We start from the raw sequence: 16,717 nt of genomic DNA on the forward strand, positions 1-16,717 counted from the left end.
TAAATGAATCATTAGAGATGAGCAAATCATTTGTAATTCAGAAGATAAAGATGTATGTATAAAAGCATCATAAATATCAGAATAACCCCCAAATGTGTCCATTTGTCTTTGTCAAAAAATATTGGAAAGAACCAGAAGAAATAGTCAAATGTAATTCCAGATAGTTTATGCTTTTGAAAACCCACTAAGCTGATATATACTGTGTTAGGAGGAAAAAAACTCAGTATAAAGAATTAATTATTAGAATTAAAGAATTAAAATAGTTTCACAAGATACTTTATAGAGTTCCTAAGTTATATTAGATTGAATCATTTGAAATAGCCAACATTTAATTTTTTTTAACCTACAAAATTGGCAATTTCCCATGGTTCACCCTAATAGCATGGCATTATTTCAATTCCTAAGAAGAAATCTTTGAGTAATGAGTAATTTATAAAGCTCTCACTGTGAGCCACACGCTGTTCTAAGCCTTTTCTGACATCAATCCAAGTTCTTTACCTGGGGCCCATAGACTCCCACAAAAAAGTCCAGGCAGAATTGAGGAGGATCTTTGAACTTGGATGAAAAAATTTACCTATTTGTTTCCACTAATCTTTAACGGAACTTGGCATTTCTTTCAACTGTAGATGCAAGCAGCAAACTTTGGTGTTGTTAGCAGTATCTTTGTTTTTATCACCAGTAGAAATCACAGATATTTTCATATTACATTACAGTTGTTACAGCTATCTCAAAATAATACTTATACTTATCACAAACTTGAAATTTCCTGTTAATATTACACCTACTTTTAGATATTATTTAATGTGTTTATTACTAATCACCAATTTGTTTTTAAAAATATTGGAAAACTCTAAGATGATTTGTTTGCTTCATAGTATCATATCTTTTATGTATTTAAAGTATATTGTGCTGAAAAGAGTTTCCAAGGGCTTCCCCAGACTGTCAAATGGGTCCATGACACAAAAAGTTAAGAATCCCTAGTACTGCTTGATTGTTGTAGCCACTCTGCATAGCAGGTGGTATTGCCATCCCCAGTGTACAGAGGGGAAAGTTTGGGTCACTTGCTGAAGGTACACAGCTAATAGCACAACCAGGTTTCACAGTGAGTCCGGCTTCAAAGCCCAGGCTCTTAACTAGGACCTACACCTCCTCTGGAAATTTCCAGGTGACCAACGGAGATCATAATAGTCAAGATGCTGATGATCATCAAATAATGTTTGTGTGAACCTGAAAATATTTCCCTTGTGCTACAGCAAGGACTATACAACAACCAACTTGAAAAGTGTTGTCCAAGGCAATCATAGGTTTACAATATGAACAAGAAAATGTTAACTAAATAATGAGTGTGGGCCCTGGGCAACTGCAGTGCTGTGAGGGGGTAAAGGTCTGAGAGACCCAGGGAAGGATGTGTCACAGAGGGACAACACCTAGCACACAGAGGTGTGACAAGGTTGTAGCAAGTGAAATTTATTTTTTACTCAGAAGGTGACCCCTGCCTTCTTCTCCTGCTTCTGTGTTTATTTCTCTTTCTCTCTTCTGTCTCCATTCAGTTTCTTGTTTAGGTTTCTATCCCACTTCTCCATATACTCCAATATTCAGCTTGAAATAGAGGGAAATCAGCCAAGTTATAGCAGATGAAATTCAGGCTTATACATTTATCCATTCATTTGGTACTTGTTTTTTGATAGAGGTATAATTGACATATATTAGTTTCAGGTGTACATGATTTGATATTTGCATATATTGCAAAATTATCACCATAGTAAGTCTAGTTAACATCCATTACTGTACAGAGTTATGAAATTTTTTTTGTTATGAGGACTTTTAAGATCTACTCTCTTAGCAACTTTCAAATATGCAATGCAGTAATATTAACTATAGTCGCCGTGCTGTACCTTACATCACCATGACTTATTTATTTTAGAACTGGAAGTTGATACCTTTTGACCCCCTTCACCCATTTTGCACCCCCAACCTCCTGTGCTGGCAACCATCAATCTGTTCTCTGTATCTGTGAGTTAAATTTTTGGGTTTTTTAGATTCTATGTATAAAAATATGAGATAATACAGTATTTGTCTTTCTCTACCTGACTTATTTCACTTGCATATGCCCTCAAAATCCATCCATGTTGTTGCAAATGGCAAGATTTCCTTCCTTTCTGTGGCTGAATAATATTCCACTGTGTGTGTGTATGTGTGTGTGTACATACCACATTTTCTTTGTCTATTCATTATTGATGGACATGTGAGTTGTTTCCATGTCTTGGCTGTAATGTGAATGTTGCTGTAATGAACATGGGGATGCAGATATCTTTTTGAGATAGTGATTTCATTTCCTTCAGATATATACCCAGAAGTGGAATTGCTGGATCATATGGTAGTTCTATCGTTATGTTGCGGGGGGAGTTGTGATACTGTGTTCCATAGTGTCTGCAGCAATTTAGATTCCCACCAGCAGTGTACAAGCATTCTCTTTTCTCTGCATCCTCATCAACATTTGCTATTTCCTGTCTTTTTGATAACATCTCCTCTAACAGGTGGAAGTGATATCACATTGTGGTTTTGATTTGCCTTTCACTGGTAATTAATGACGTTGAGCACATTTTCGTGTACCTCTTGGCCATCTGTGTATCTTCTTTGGAAAAAATAATATTTATTCAGATCCTCTTGCACATTTTTAAATCAGATTGTTTGTTTTTACATATGAAGGGAAGAGACAATAGATTCAAAGTAAGACAGAGATTCCCCACCTAACCCAAAAAGCAATAGGGATTCCACACATATCTCTTTCATACTTAATACATTCAACCATTATTAAGTCATGAGCCAGGTCCTAAGGATTCCCAAGTGCCTTTCAGTTTTACCAGGATAAACAGACATTGACAAATACCACCTTCCCAAATTCCACTGTCTTTATTTGCATAATAATAAGTGTAGATATGATAGCCATCTTCACTTTCCTTAAAGAACAGTGAGGATCCCCAGGGAACCTTGGCACTACAGGAACATCGCTGCTGAGAAATGGCCCTCTAGGCTAGCGTGTTGGTGAGCACCCGCTGTGGCTGTTCCTTTTCTTGATTTGTTGGTATCAGGCTCCCAAAAGTGTGGTGGTTTGTAGACCATGGTTCTGCATGCAGATGACCAGCATTAAAATTCCCACCTCCACATTCTGAGAGAGATGACCTTGAACAAATTAGTTAACCTCTTTGTGCCTTGGTTTTTTCATCTGTAAATGACATTGATAATATTCCTCTCTTCAAAAAGATGTTGTGGGGATAAACAGATGTTTGCAAGTAGTTGTCATATAGCTTAATAAATGTGTTAGCCATTTTCATCATGACTGATTGTAATACCACTAATTTCTCTGTGCATTTGCTTTTCCTCTTCAATCCCCATGACACAAATGAATTCCACTTCAATGAGGAAAGGGTTCAGAGATTGATGAAGCTTATATTTCTCCTGTCAATTGTAATAGGTTTGTTGTGGCAGAAGAAATTATGAAACAAGTATCCCCAGCGATTTGGTTAGACAGAAACAAAGGGCCTAGAAAGGCTGACGCTCTCAGCAATAGAAACGTGCTTCCAGAGTCACCTAAGGTGGTATGAAACTTTGGTTTCTGAGGCATTATAAGTTTTCACTATCATTGCTAACATAAAGCTACGGAAATTTGAGCTTTACTCTCATGCTGTTCTTGAAGCTTTTGCTCCAGGATCAGTGAATAGTTGAAACCATATGATAATTATGAACTTCTGATAATTGAGGCCCCTTTCATGGACTCAAGACGGAGAGGTTAGAAAACCAGGTCGTTGTAATGAGCACTTACTATGTATCAGGCGCTATGCAGTTTTTCACACATTATCTCATTGGTCATCAGGATGGCTCTATGAAACAGGAACTGTGGCCCTACTTTAATAGATGAGAAAATGGAATTTAACACAATTGAGTAATTTGTCAAAAGTAAACACAGTCAGAAAGGGGCAGCAGCGTTGGAATTTGAATGCTGGTCAGTGGTCATTGCAGAGCCCACATTCCACCCCATTTGCGGCTGGTTACCTGGTGTGTTAAATGTGCTAATCTCGTAGGAGCTGTAGCATATTAGCTTCACCGTGAAAAGTTCTGCCCCTAGATCTCAAAGATGTTTATGCAGTTGACCCTTGAACAACAAGGGTTTGAACTTCAGGAGTCCACTTATACTCATTTTTAAAAATAAATGCGGCCCTACAGTACTATATTATCCTTGTAGGTTGAATCTGCTGCCGCAGAACTGCAGATACTGAGGAACTGTGTATGTGTCTAGCCAACTATAAGTTACACGTGATTTTTGACTGCACGGATGGTTGGCACCACTAATCCCCACCAATTCCGTGTTAATCCCCCCCCAACTCCCGTGTTGTTCAAGAGTCAGCTGTTTTCATTGTTAGTGAATTTCACAAACCTACATGATGTTAAAATCATTATTAATTTTAACTTCATTATTAATACCATAATCTTTGCTAAAACTGCCAATGGCCACATAACACAATGCTATGACAAGCGTTAAGCAAAAATTAGAAAGTGAGTGATTTAACTAAAAAGAACATGCTGACTCTTAGAGTTCTTTGGATAAGAATAAAATGGTTCCGGTAGACTCAGAACTTGCATTTGTCAAAGTCCACAGCAGGGAAGGTGTTATCTTTTTCTGCTGAACTCCAGGTTCACCAGACAAGGCATATTGCAGAAAAAGAAAGTCAAGAGGTTATCTCCCACAAACATTAAGAGACTCTCAATAGGCAGGGAATGGTGTTTTGGATGAAATTCTCAAAGATCTTATCATTGGGCTAATGGTTTTAAAAGTGAACTTTTTCCTTCTATTTGGCATTCATGAATCATACCATAAATGACTGCCCCGGGCTCTAGTTAGCTGGGTATTAACCATTTCATAGCTGTGTCTATCTTTACCCAAGAATCACCTCTTCTCAGAAACTATTTTTTTTAGTAGATTTACTTATTTATTTATTTATTTATTTATTTATTTATTTATTTATGGCTGCATTGGGTTTTCGTTGCTGCTCGTGGGCTTCCTCTAGTTGCGGCGAGTGGGGGCTACTCTTCTTTGTGGTGCGCTTGCTTCTCATTGCGGTGGCTTTTACTGTTGCGGAGCACGGGCTCTAGGCTCATGGGCTTCAGTAGTTGTGGCTCTCAGACTCAGTAGTTGCGGCTTGGGGGCTCTAGAGTGCAGGCGCAGTAGTTGTGGCGCACGGGCTTAGTTGCTCCGCGGCATGTGGGATCCTCCCGGACCAGGGCTCAAACCCGAGTCCCCTGCATTGGCAGGTGGGTTCTTAACCAGTGTGCCACCAGGGAAGCCCAGAAACTAATTTTCCATATTTTTTACTCCCTGCTGACTTTTAAAATAAAATTCAGCTGAGCTACGAAAAGTGCCTTTGGCTCATTCAATAAAGCTAATCCCATAAATTCAAGCAGAGATGAAAATGCATGGTCTACAGTATTTATCTTCATTGCTGATACATAGTGTTTTCTGATCTAAATTTTATACCTGAAGATACTTTGCTTCTAAGAAAACGGCTTCTGCAGTGACATTCATTTTTCATCCAATCAATAGCCTGTTGTTTTCTGGCAAAGCCAGAGAGAGTTTGCCTGTTGGGTGGTAGGGATGTAACATCAGTGAGGGTGCTCGCAGGCAGCTCCCATAGTGACCATCATGCTGGCAAATAGCCCTCAAGGTAAGCTTGACCAGTGAATGAAGTTGCCGCAGAATGGTTCAGCTGTGAAGTTGAAAAGCCTGGCGCCTTTCTTTTGGAAGATGAGTGTGAGCAGATATAGTAAATCACCATTTTAATTAAAAAGTAACCAAATATGCAAAATAAAAGTCTTCCCAACATAGATACTGTCTTCCCAATATAGATACCCAAAGAAAGGCCAACTTGCTCACCTCTTTGGGGTCAGCTTGCCTTTGTAAAACTTAGGACTGGAACAGCACATCTCTATGAGGCCCCAGGGGCTGGTGTTGATTCTTCCAGGGCTAATCTAATCCTAGAGCAATTTGGAGACTTTACAAGTAGATAAAATGGGAAAAGGAAATTGCTAAAGGTTTGAGAGAAGTTAGAATTTAATTCCATCTCTCTAGACCTTCTTGTAGGGGCCTGTTCACTCTTTGCCCTTCAACTGGGATTTGGAATAGCACAAGAATCATTTTCTACATAAGGAGCTGGGGAGAAAGGCTACATTAACAAATGAGTATCATGGAGCAGACCTGGCACCCACAAAAGCCAATCTTATATATAATTTCCCTTAAGTAATATTTACCAGTGCCTTTTATCTACTGGACTCTGTGCATAGAAATACGGTTTATCAAATCATGGGTTTTAGAAAAGAAAACACACCCAATTTTGTCTAATAAAAGGCAAAAATAACAGGATTTCTTTGATGTGTATAATCACCCTATCTTCATTCCACTTTTAACATTATTTTTTGACAAAGTGCAGATCAGAGAACACAAACAAAAACCACATCATTCCTCAAGGGAACTTTGAAGCAAGAAGAGATCATAGTCTCTAACTCTGTCATGTGATGATCAACATAGACCAGCTCTTCAACCATTATTTCAAAGTCTTCACACAGTTTTGAAATCCTAAAGGATTACATTCATCCTTGGCCCAAGCATACCATTCACATTGGTTTGAGTGGGAAGTCTTCTCACAGGCAAAGGGCAGTTTGTAGCTCCAATTCTGCAGAAAAAGCATGATTCACATTGACATTTATCTTAGGACCTGGTTTCCCATGAGCTAACTTATCTATCATGTACCTTGACAAGTTTGCTGTCTCTACCATTCTGACCATGTAGTGCTTTGTCTAAAACTCTGCAATAAGGGCTTTCGTTCACATAAGCTTTTTTTTTTTTTTTTTTTAAGCCTTAATTCAATATCAGGTAAATCCAGATGGAACATTGTTAGAAAATGACTGAGCAGAGACTGGGAAAGTTTGTGGAGTACCCATTGCAGGAAAATAACTTCTGCCCTCACATGTATCAGGAAACTGGAGGCACAATTCACTTCCTCATGGCCAAGGGCTGTGGGGCAGGGGTTCACTTATACTAATGCTTCCCTAAATTCTCCATTCAAGAGCATTCCACCAATTGACTAAAATTGCTGCTATGGGGAAAGGAGTAAATGGTGTAGCGGAGGGGTTGTTTTGAAAAGATTTTCCTAGCTCATAATAATAAGGTGGAGGAAAGAAAAGAGGCACAGATCCCAGCAAATATGGTGACTCATCTGCTGTAAGGATATCTAAGTTAGGAAGTACAGCTTGCGATGTGAGTTTACGTCTGCTTCCAGAAGATTGGGAGGAAGGTTCGGCAAGGAAGAGAAGAGGGCAGACTTCCTAGGTAAGGAAGCACTGATGGCGCCTCCCAAGGAGGAGGGGTCAGAGTGAAGCCAAGACTAGCAGTTTGTAGAGAGTGGTAACAGCAGTGCCCAGTTCATATGAACCGTCTACAGTTCATGTGAACTTTCATGATATTGTTTGAACACCCAGAACAAGATGAAGTATGAATTAGGAGTTATTTGTTCCCATCTTATTGGTGTAAATCCCAGGGCAGGAAGAATTAGTAACTGGCTCATAGAGGCATGGCTGGATCTCAAACCCATCTCTTTTGATTCCACATCCTATGCTTTTTCCACGGGACCACAGTTGCTGCAGTAACCTATTTTGTGATCTGTTCTGGGGTAGAGCATTGACATGTAGACAGTTCAAGTGGAATTGTGAATCTAGCATCTAAGACAAGTCAAGGAGAGGAAGTAGGCATTAGATGAGATTTCCAGTCTTGTAATGGCGTGAATATGATACTCTTATTCTAGCCGTCTTAGAGGTGAACTAGTGGAGGACAAGCTACTCACAGCCCTAATACCATGTATCTGCCTGACCCAGTTCCAAAGGAGAACACTGGAGGGGTGGATATGGAGCTAGCAGGAATCAAAATATGTAGGCAGGGTGTGTGTGTGTGTGTGTGTGTGTCTGTGTCTGTCTGTCTGTCTGTCTGTCTGTGAGTGAGAGAAAGAGAGCTCTCAGGAATGGATCATTCTTATATTCACATTATACCTCATGACTAAGAAAACTGTTCTCTGAATGCAGCTGTCCGACTTTTACTAAATCTTTGTCTCCTTTCCTTTCACAACTTTTCTCGTAATCTTCGCAAAGACCGAAAGTATAGCGGTGAGTACTGACTGACCACATGCTGCTTGCCTCTGTACTTCAGTGCATTCATCTTGTGTTTGGGGGAAATGCTCAAATGCCCAGATAGATTAGCTGAGGTTGCACCCAGCAGCAGGCTGTCGGGAAAGGGTAATGATTGTGGCACTGCAGCCCTCGTCAGCTGACTTGTAAAATGTCCTGACAGCACACTATTGCATGTTGTAAAACCCTTGGACATGTACTTGGGGAAAGCTTTTTCACCCACAATAACACTCTACATGCCCAAAAGTTCTTTCCAGCCCAGTCAGTGGCATCAGTGGTAGAGTGAATTTGCTTCTCAGGAAAACTTGAAGTCAGTGCCAGTAAAATCAAGTGCACGTTGAAGAACCACATTTTTTAAATAGATAGTGTGCATACCAGTAACACTGCTCACTGTTTTCAAAATTGCCTCGTCTAGGGCTCCCCAGAAGTGATTTTTCTAGCAAAAGGGAGAAGCTTGGACTGTCCTTTAGGCTGATATCTAGAGGAATGGTCTGCATGTGATGCCTCCATCTCCCTCCTTTACATTTCTGGTTTAAGTGGGCTCACTCGTATTTTTCACCTCCTCTCTTCCACTCCACTGAAAGGCATCTCAGAGATCAGCGAGACTCTTCCCTTGCTGAGTACAGCATCCTTTTCTTAGTTTGCTTTATAGACTTTCTTCTTTCCTTGGCATTGCAGACTCTACATTCTAAAACTCTTCTCCAATCTTCTCAGTGTGCTTTTCTGACTTCTCTTCATTCTCCAAGCTCATAATTCAATAATTCTTTACCTTCAAGTTCATGGACCCTCAAGAATCTGATGGAGTTATGGACTCTTTTCCCAGAAGAGTGCACTTATTCAAAAACATAGAAAAAATTGACTGTAATGAGAAACCACCCACACTGAATGGATAATAATAACAATGCTGGCAACACCAAGTGCTGACAAGAATGCAGAGCAGAAGAAGGCTCATTCACTGCCAAGGAGAATGCAAAATGTGACAGCCACTTTGGAAAACAGTTTGGCAGTTTCTTATAAAATTAAATATACACCTACCATACCACCCAGCAATCTCATTCTTTAAGATTTACCCCTCAAAAATGAAAACTATGTTTCCACAAAAGCCTGTATGCAAATGTTTATGGGACCTTTATTCATAATCAACAAAAACTGGAAGCAACCTAGTTGTACATCAACTGGTGAATGGATAAACAAACTGTGGTATCTCCATACAAGGGAACACTGCTCACCAATAAAGAGGGATGAACTACTGATACTCGAAACAACTTGGATGAATCTCAAGTACGTTATGCTTGGTAAAGGAAACCAAACTCAAAATGTTATGTGTTATTATGAGTCCATCCATAGGACATTATGCAAAAGCAAAAATATAGGATTAGAAAACTGACTAATTGTTGCCCAGGGGCTGGGGTGTGGGGAGACATTAACTACTCAAGGGCATAAAGGAATTTTTGGAGAGAAATGGGAATGCTCTAGATCTCGATTCTGGTGATGGTTACACAACTTTATCTAGCCATCAAAACTCATGGAACTGGGGCCTCCCTGGTGGCGCAGTGGTTAAGAGTCCGCCTGCCGATGCAGGGGATACGGGTTCGTGCCCCGGTCTGGGAGGATCCCACATGCCGCGGAGCGGCTGGGCCCGTGAGCCATGGCCGCTGGGCCTGCGCATCCAGAGCCTGTGCTCCGCAACGGGAGAGGCCACAACAGTGAGAGGCCCGCATACCGCAAAAAGAAAAAAAAAAAAAAACTCATGGAACTGTATACTTTAAAGGGTGAATTTTACTAGATAAATTTATACTTCAAAAACCTGACTAAAAAAAAAATTATTTTGGCTCTGCATTTCAGGAGCGTTCAGGGATGCCAGGGTAAATTGACAACCATGAAACACTCTGCTTCTTTCCTTCCTTTCCTCTCACTCTGTGTTTTCTTCCTGGGCTCTTACCCTCTCTGTGGCTTCAAGCACAATCTCCACACTGATGACTGCAAATTTTATATCTCCTGAGCTCCAATTCAAAATACTTACTGGTAATTCAAAATACTTACTGGTAATTCAAAATTACCGTGTTGTGAACCTGCTGAAGAGTTTCTTTCCAGAACTGCACCTTCTCCTATGTTTCCTACCTGCTTTGTCTAACTTCCCTGCTCTCAGGACACTTTTATTGGATTCATCTCTAACTCTTTTCTATGCTCATATCTCATCAGACACTAAATCCTGTTGATTCTCCTTGTTAATTATCTCTCAAACAACTTTATCTCTTTCCTTATAGTTCCCAAGCTACCTTCCAAATCCATGCTGTTGTCGTCTCTTCATTAAATCCATGTAATAGCTCCCTTTACAACTAAATCCTTATCTCTTCAACCCACACCTCATCAACATGGCACAAAGTTTGGGTAACATGTTTCCTTTGCTCAAAAACCTGCAAAATTTCTCACATCCTACAGGAGAAAGTATGCTCTTCTTAGCCCAGTGTTTAAGATTCTGAGTGATGGAATTAAAACACCTTTTTAAGTCACATCTCCTACCACAACTTCCCCTACACATATCCTCTAGAAACATTATCAGTATATTTGCAAGGGCCTATAGAGATCATACTGTTTACATTCTCCTTGCTTGTGTGAGGTCTCTTCCTAGAATATCCTTCCTCTAAAATTGTTCAGCTAGTGACAAGAGCTCTCTTCTTTGAGATGTGGTCCAAATATCACAATCTCTAATGAGCCCATCACCAATCATTCCTCTCAGAATTATTTTCTTCCTTGGCATGCCTTTGGCCTGCAAGTGTGCATGTACGTGTGTGTGTATGTGTCCTAATAGATTTAGTTACCATATTGAAATTATTTATGTAATTGCTGGACCTTACTAGAAAGTCACTTCAGGATAGGAACTGTATCTTACTCATTTTTGTGTACCCCACAGATGACGAGTGTGTCTTCCAAAATAGATACTCAATACATATTTCCTGAACTAAGTTTAATTTAGACCATCTTCTAAAGTTAAAAAAAAAAAAGAAATTCCACCCAATTAAAAAAAAAGTTTAAAGTCCATTTATCCTTTAAACAAGACATGTATACTGTATCTACTATGTACTCTATTCCAAGTTGTGATTCAAAGAATATAGAAAAGTCCTTGTCCCCAAATACCTCCCCTGTTAGCCTTAAATTCTACTCTATGTCATCAGAGCAACAGTAGCTGACACAGCAGAAGAAAGGCCTCTGGTGCACATGCTTCCTGGGACTGCCCTTCTTTAATAGCAAAAGTAAGGTTATTAGACATTTTGGATTTAAATCACTTTTAGGCTTTTGTACAGTAGTCAGTTTGTTAAAATAAATTTGTCTGAGATTCAATACTAATGGTTTCTCTGTTCAAGTAAGGATGAGAGATTATTAGTTCCCAACCATGAGTACTCTAAATGTTAAATAGAAAAATATAAAAATCAAATAAAAACCTCATCAGTATTTCAGACCTGTGGTCAATCAGTAGGAATCCATTGATGATTTTCCATGAAACTAACATTGTCCAGGACAGTCTAGGGGGCATGGGCATTGAGATATGTTCTTTATTCCCAAGGAGTTTAGAGCCCAGAGCCAAGAGAAGGGGGCAAAATTAGCATGTGAAGTGATCAGAAACTAGCATCCGGGTGGTGCCAGATGATACACAGCAACCACATCTAGAAAAGGGAGGGACCTCCATGCTCTCCTGGAGCAAGGTCCACAGGTCTTGTTTGAGAAAAGACGTTCAATGAAACAGTCAGGGTGTTAGTTTCCTAGGGCTCTATAACAAATTACCTAAACTGGCTTATGACAACAGCAACTTTTTGGATCACAGTTCTGGAAACAAGAACTCTAAGATCCAGGTGTCTGCTGGGCTGTTCTCTAACCAGAGGCCCTAGAGGTGATTTTGTTCTATGTGTCTTCCAGCTTCTGGTGGCCCCAGGCTTTCTTTGGCTTTGGCTACATCATCCCAAGCCATCGTCCCACTGTCTCCTCTTCTCTGTGTATCTGTCTTATAAGGATACTTTGATTGCATGTAGGGACTTAGGATCCACCTAGATAATCCAGCATGGGCTCCTTCTCTCAAGATCCTAAACTTAATCACATCTTTTGCCGTATATATAAGGTATTATTTACTCTTTTGCCAAATAAAGTAATATTCATTCTTTTGCCATATAAAGTAATATTCACACGTTCCAGAGATTAGGACACAGACATACTATTTGGGAGTGAGGGCTGCCAGTAAAGCCACTACAGGTAGCTGCATAATTTGCAGGGCCTAGAGCAAAATGAAAATGGCAGACCCCATATGCAAAAACCAGGAAAACCGTGCCATTCAAGGTATTAAACAGCTTTTCATTTTCTTTGGTGATCTCTCTCCCTCTCTTGACTTGTCATAGTTTTTTATTTGCTATTTAATGTCATTCTAAGAAAAGAAAATTTAAATTATTTGCATGAATTCTATTATTCATCTTTATTCTGTGCAATGACAGTTTAAAATGCAAATATAATAACATTTAACTTATATGCAGAATCACCAAAATTACACAATTTGTATTTCATAACTAATACATGCTTATATATTTAATTCTTACCAGAACACCAAATATACTGCACTAAACTAAATCCACTGTTTTTATTACATTTCTTGACATACACACACACTTTCTACCAACATTCATTCTCTCTGCCGCACTGATGATTCAGGACAGACTGAAAGGAAAATGCACTCTGGATTGTCCTATTTTCCCCTTTCCTTCTATGTCATCATTTTCAGCCTAAGTGGTTGGCTAATACAGGGAAGTAATATGAGTAAGAAAGGATATGATAAGGCTATTTGGTAATTTGTATTTTTTAGAATGTCATTGCCTTATGTCTCAGTTGAAGCAAATTCAGGTTTAAATTGAGCATGGACTCTCCAGGCTGTTAGCGTCCCCACTTACTCATAAACATAGCACACTTACCATGTACTCACTTTGAGTATCACTGAATTCCCACCCAGTGTTGATTCACCAGAATTCTGTACTCATGGGGCATCATGAATGCTGTATGTGAATGGAGGCCAAGGAGCAGCAGACATGCAGATTGCACCTATCTCTGCTCAAGTTCATGCTCCATTGTCCTGTTGGACTTCACTTCCAAAACACAAGTTCAAAGATAAAATTAGGATTAAGAGTTTCAGATGACAACTTCGGAGAGCAAACCAAGAGCCTCTCTGAGCATGGATCTCTTCGCAGCTACACAGGGTGCACAAGACAGCCCTGCCATGAGGGACCCTGTGGTATAGCTTTTCAAAGTGCAGTCCATTTGTGAATTGCAATCCATTGGTTGGTAAATCAGTTTAGATGTGAGTGGGTCGAAACCAGTTTTAATACACACACACACAACTTTAAACAGAAGTGATTTATATATAATGAGGATAAACATTAATTTGTAAATTAAATACGGGTATATGTATATCTATTGAAATCACCGTTAGAAGGGCCAGTTCATGGGCTCTGGAGTCAGAACATAGGGACTTCAATCCCATTTCCACCTATTTCTCTCAGTGACCTTAAAGGGCATCACTTTAAATTTTTTGAGCCCAGATTTCTTTACTTGCATGAGGTTCAGATGGGGTAAGTGAAAGTGCTAGATAAACGTGAATTATTAATGAAGTTAAGCCTAAACTGATGCTTTAATTATTTCATACAAATGACTGAATAAAATTAACACTTGAAGATTCTCAATCTTATCATCAAAGATGGAATAAATTTTTAAAAGTGTTACTAGAGCATTATTTCCTGCTTTGCTAAAGTACTCTGAGAGTTATAAAGTATTTCTTTTAGAGTAAATGCATTTGTTTACCATGAGCAGCTGGTTAGTGAACAAGCCTTCCAAAGGTAGATTTTAGCTTAATATTTATTTATGATAAAAAACACCACTCACAAGTGTCTTCATATCCACACGATTCATAGTGTTTTATTGGGAGAATGGATGGGCATAGTATTAGGAAATCAGCTTCCCCCTCTTAGAACATATGCCTTTATATGGGGTTCCCTCAAATGATTAGTGAAGTACTTTGTAATTTATAGAGTCAAAAGCTAATTAACATCCAAGTTTACATATTATTCAGTGTGAAGTTGATGGATCTAGCTACTTTCATTAAATTGCTATAGGATCATTTCCTAAATGCTCTGTGTTTGAAAAAATGGAATGAACCATTTGAAAATTAAAAAAAGAAATACGGAACCATTAGTAACCTTCCCACAGCCTAGAATTGAAATAGTGAAATTGTTGCTACAGGATTTATAGGACATTCTTTGGAAAACTTTAATCATTGTGGCTACGATCTTCCCCATAATTCTTAACACTGAAAATGGTGTAACTAGGCCATGCCATTTTGAGAAGTCACCTCCGTTTGGAGAAGGAATACCACTGATTGTGGTTTTATCTTATTCACATTAAGTAAGGTATTTGGTTCTGGTTAAGTAAAGGAAGAAGCTTATTTGAGAGACATATTTTGGGCTCTTTATACTCTTCTTAAAATGATTGCTTTTTAAAAAAATGATTGCTTTTTAAAAGATGTTTTTAATATAACAAAGCATCTAGGTTTGAAGCCAATAATAGTGTCATAAATCTAAAGTGTTTATCAAACTTGAGTACTTTTGCTCTTAAAAAACTCTATGGGCTTTCCTTTTTATAGTCACTTCATTTTGGATTATTTTCACAAAAGAACACAGACCTAATAGCTACCTCATTCATAGGACAAAGACAACGAAGACATAATTTCACTGATCACCAGAGGGTTTGTGGTTTTAGCTACAGACCATCTGACAAAAGGAAACCCCGATATCCGGGTGGGATGAGAACTGAAATATGGGTGGATCTCAAGTGAATCGTTCCATTATGCTCCCCCAAATGTATGGACTCAGGAAACATATTTCGAACATCCCCGCAGCAGGTTGCAGATTTTATGAGCGAAGAGAAAGTGAGATTCTTAAAAACACAAAGGAACTCAGACATATTTTTGGCGGCCAGAATGATACTTCAGACGAAAGCTTAGAGGCAGCAAGAGAGCAGGCAACGGGGTTCCCAGAGAGCCAGAAGCTGTGGTAAAAATGCATCTTGTGTGGATTTTACTCCAGACATCAATGTACTCACTGAACCTTTGGGGAGGTGAGAGAAAAAATACAAATTAATAATTTCCAGATTCAAGGCTTCAGGGCACACGCTGGTCCACTGGCAATTAGTCAGTCTTCCTTTTCTCTTCCTGTTCTGTGTCTGTGCTAAATTGTGTTTGTAAGATTTGTTTAAAGCAGCTGTTGTTCTTTCCCATTATTCTTTCGAGATTGGCTCCTTCTCTGTGGTGGGAAATGGAGCATTCCTTCTGAATTTGGGCTGAATTGGGGGATAACAATTTGCGGAGTGTTGGGTTGAATTTGGAGTCAACACGATAGAAAACAAAAACAAACACCGTGTCTAATGATTCTTAGTAAGTACACAGAACAAGAATCTGCCCAGAAGAGCTCTCAAACAATTTTTTCATAATCAAAAACAAAAGCAATACAGTCATGAGGGTTCCTAGGAATTCAACATGCCATATGGCTCTGATAGGTCAATCTGGTAATGAAAATTGCTTTTCAGTTATTCGCATTTTTATTATTTTAGCTAACAGCACTTTCATCAGAAAATATTTTATGGTACTTATTTTTACCATGGTCAAGAGTAAGCAACTGACCACAAATCTTGGTATTGGTGTGTTAAAAGGAAGAGATCTGTGTTGTCCTGTCATTGTCCAAAATGTTAAGAGAGAAAATCAAAATCCACAAACAGACTCAGAAATCCCAACAGCTATTTTCTATTGGGCTAGCATCATGTTCTTAAATGAATTTAAATGTCTTTAGACAGAGTATATATTCCCCAGTTTGCCAAAGGCCTACTACTCCCTATTATTTTTTTATTTCACACGTTCTGTTACCCTCTTGGCCAATAAATGCATTTGAGTTTTTTTTTTAATTTTTATTGAACTATAGTTGATTTATACTCTTGTGTTAGTTTCTGCTGTACAGCAAAGTGATTCAGTTATACATATACATATATCCACTCTTTTTTAGATTCTTTTCCCATATAGGTCATTACAAAGTATTGAGTAGAGTTCTCTGTGCTATACAGTAGGTCCTTATTTGTTATCTATTTTATATATAGTAGTGTGTATATGTCAATCCCAATCTCCCAATTTATCCCCCCACCTTTCCCCTCTGGCAACAATAAGTTTGTTTTTTACATCTGTGACTCTATTTCTGTTTTGTAAATAAGTTCATTTGTACCATTTTTTTAGATTCCACATCTAAGTGATATCATATGATATTTGTCTTTCCCTGTCTTACTTCACTCAGTATGACAATCTCTAGGTCCATCCATGTTGCTGCAAATGGCATTATTTTGTTCTTTTTATGGCTGAGTAATATTCCATTGTATATATGTACCACATCTTCTTTATCCATTCCTTTGTCAAAGG

Source organism: Mesoplodon densirostris, chromosome 12, assembly GCF_025265405.1.
Source record: "Mesoplodon densirostris isolate mMesDen1 chromosome 12, mMesDen1 primary haplotype, whole genome shotgun sequence".
In the NCBI taxonomy this organism is placed as follows: Eukaryota; Metazoa; Chordata; class Mammalia; order Artiodactyla; family Ziphiidae; genus Mesoplodon; species Mesoplodon densirostris.